The sequence below is a fragment of the Sitophilus oryzae genome, unplaced genomic scaffold, assembly GCF_002938485.1.
Source record: "Sitophilus oryzae breed Bouriz unplaced genomic scaffold, Soryzae_2.0 scaffold_197_pilon_pilon, whole genome shotgun sequence".
Classification (NCBI taxonomy): domain Eukaryota; kingdom Metazoa; phylum Arthropoda; class Insecta; order Coleoptera; family Curculionidae; genus Sitophilus; species Sitophilus oryzae.
Window position 1 is genome coordinate 14,724 of NW_022146701.1, and position 3,486 is coordinate 18,209.

The 3,486-nt window shown below is 24.2% G+C and overlaps 1 long non-coding RNA gene across 1 annotated transcript; it reads right to left on the reverse strand.

Annotated features, from left to right (window-relative positions):
- Positions 1-957: 957 nt before the first annotated feature.
- On the reverse strand, positions 958-3,161 carry LOC115883796. The gene is made up of 3 exons (XR_004050451.1): positions 2,999-3,161; positions 2,321-2,490; positions 958-1,818 (listed from the first exon to the last, which is right to left on the reverse strand). It is a non-coding gene; the product is annotated as an uncharacterized LOC115883796 (long non-coding RNA).
- Between the last annotated feature and the right edge of the window lie 325 nt (positions 3,162-3,486).

Below are 3,486 nucleotides of genomic sequence, written 5' to 3' on the forward strand. Positions count from 1 at the left end.
TTTAGGAGATAAAGTTTGTTTCATATTTTATAAATAAAATATATAGCAATTAAAAAGATAAGATGTAATTAATTATCTTAAACGCAAGTGTAACGATTTTATTAACACATAGCAAACAGCAGTTTGTATTTTTCAGAGATGAAGGGTCGTAGAGATCTAATAGATATGTTAAATAAATATGACAAGATAGAGACATTTTAAATACTAAAATTGAGAGAAAAAATTACTACTGGATATAAGATTTTTTTCAAATAATAAGAACATTACCACATTACATAAGAATCGATTAGGCAACCAGTAATACTAAAGGTTAAAATTCATGTGTTTATTTTCAATTGAACTCTTCTAAAATAATTAATTCATGCAATTTTGATTGGATTAGAGTGGTATATTAACTAGTACAAACATTAAAAAACATTGTATTTAAAAAAAATACAATTTTAGTATAAATATACTTGAATCGCACAGTATATCTACGAAAAATAATTTTAAAATGTGTGCTCACAATATATTTGTTAAAAAAATTAAAATAAAAATATTAAAAAGAAAAATATTTTAATAAGAAATGTATCTTTTATGAAAATGTTAATAAAAAAAGCGTTTGCTCTTGTAAAGACGTTCTGAGGACATACTGTATATAAAGAAAATTCTGCACATAAAAAAGAAAACAATGCATGAAGTGCATTGCTCTCTGTGTTAAAGAAACAAACTTTATCACTAAAATTTAAGTCCAAATAGATATAAACATAAATGTTTTAAAATCATATAAATTGATTAAAAACATCTGTGTTAGGGTACCAAAAATAATTATCAAAAAGAAAAAACTATATGAACACAAGTATCCAAAATTAATTTTGTAAAAAAATTATTTAAAAAAAAAATAAACACTAATAAATCATTTCTACTGGGGGGCTTGACATTAGTATTCAATAATCACATTTCATTTTTATGAAAAAATATTAAATTGACCATTAACTATTAAATTATCATCCGGTTGAAGATATAGTTAGTTAAATTATATAAAATTTAGTTTTGCGTTAATACAATAAATGAGATATTAAAAAACAAACTTTAAAACCAAAATAATACTTGTGTTCATAGGGCTATAGTGACGCAGCTGCGCAAGTATAAAAATTATAATTTTGATAATATGGAATAAACTTAGAGAAGCTTAGGAAAATATAAATAATACAAGATAAACATAAATTGGAAATGATACAAGCCTATAAAGATTGTTTTTTAATTCTTTTAAAAAATACCTTTGACGAAATCCAGAATACAAATTATAGTTATTTAATAACAATTTAATGATTGAACTAATGGAAGTAAATATAAGATAGGTGAGATTGAAAAAAGCTTGAGATGAAAAATTATAACAGATTAGTATCATGTTGCTCAACATATAGATTATTGCATTGATTTGAATGATTTAAAATTAATCAAACGTCCCTCAAACTAGAGGCAACACAAAGCATAAATATAAAGACAATATCAACAGAGATAATGGTCCTATTCATAAAATAAGGTGTATTGCTCTTAACTAGTGTTTTATATTGCAAAAACTTAAGAAAAAAAGGTTTCTATCCAGATTATCAAAATTTTACAAAAAATTAACATTAAAATGACGCCTGATATAATTATATAGTAAGAGGATAAAAACCAATAAACAAATTTATTGAAACAATAACACTATTAATGAAGCTAACGAACCTTGGTGAAGCATTGAGGAGTATTGAGTCTGCTTTATGTTGAGAGAAAGAGGAAAGTGAGGAGTAGGAGCAACTGTTGATATCCATTGTTAAGAAAATGCAGAGATATCTAAAAAATAAAATAAAATAATATTAAAAAAGGAATAAAACGATCTATGTAAAAATGAAAATAAATATATTTTTATTAATGCAATAACTATGTTTTTAAATTAATAATTTGTATATACCCTATGAGAAAAAAAAACAGCATTATAGTGGCTTTTGAAATAACAATTGATGACAATTATTTCTGCCAGGTAGACCACAATATATCATTTATAAAAATTGGTATAAAAATTAAAGAATGAAATGTTAAAAAAATTCAAAGCTCATATTTTTTTAAATTAAGGTTTTCACCCTTGAATAATAATTGGTATGTTTGAAACCTTTTTGGTTTTTTTAATTTAAATATTATTTCTGACAAGTTTTTATATCAATTTTTAATAAATGACATATAGGAATAGACGTTGACGTCAGAGACCTGTGCAGCTTGAATATTATGAAAACTTATCATAATTTTCAAGCTTGTCGATGAAATTTAGTAAGAAAAAAAAAAGAGATAAATAACTTACCAGTGATGAAGGACTGCGACCACACTAACAGCTATTAAGTACAGTCCTAAATGGTCTTTCTGAGTCTTTTCCTGCAAGTTTCATTCCATTTAAAGCTTTTTGATGTCCACCATAATATTTGCAGATAGTACGGCTTGTGGATTTTTAACAGCAATTGTCCCAGCGTATACCTAAAATTCCAAAAAATATTAAATAAATTTTTACTATACTAATTTTGGAAGATTTCTGAAAACAAGATTAATAAAAACAAAACAAAAAAGATTAATTATAAATTATATTTATTAAAATATGTATATAGTATTTATTGCGTTTATTCTAGTGGGAACATTAATATATCGTCAATGTGTGTGTGACGAGTTCTGTAATTTTAAACCAGTTTTGAATAGCGAATGTTGACAATTTGGCGAAGGATTTATTAAATAGTTAATTGTGTGCTGTAATCAGTATAAATTGTGAGAAAATAAATCCGTTAAGTATTTTTATCGTGAGTTTAAATTAGTGGACAAACAGAGAATCCGTAACAATATGCAACCAGTAATACAGTATCAGCATTTTATTTTGTCCTGCCTATTTTTAATAGTTGTTGGCTTTTCTAATATTGGAACAAAAGCGCTTGTATATATTTAAAAAAAATTCAAGCTGTCCAATGCAATTTTATAAGATAGATAAATAACTTACCATTGATGAAGAACTGGATCCCCTCTAACAGCTATTAAGTAACAGCAGTTCAAAATGGCTTTCCTTGATTTCTTCTGCACAAGTTTTATTCCATTTAAATCTCTTTTATGACCACCATACATATTATTTGCAGCTAGTATGTCTTATAGGTTTCTAATAGCAATAGTCCTATGTATGCCTAAATAAAAAAAATATATATTATGTAATTTTTTATTATAGCAATTTTTGAAGCTATCAGAAAACAGACAATAACATAAATTATGTTAATATTTAGAACTATGTAACATAACAAAAAAATAATAGACATTTTTTATATTAATTTGAATAAGTTATAGTTATATAAAATTAAAAAAAAACTTTTATTGATAACTTCAGAAATGATATAAAAAATTGTAAAATTCCTTCATAAGAAAATAAAACATTATTATAATGAGTTAATAATAATAAATTATTAATAATAACAAAAAAGCTTGAATATGATGGACAAT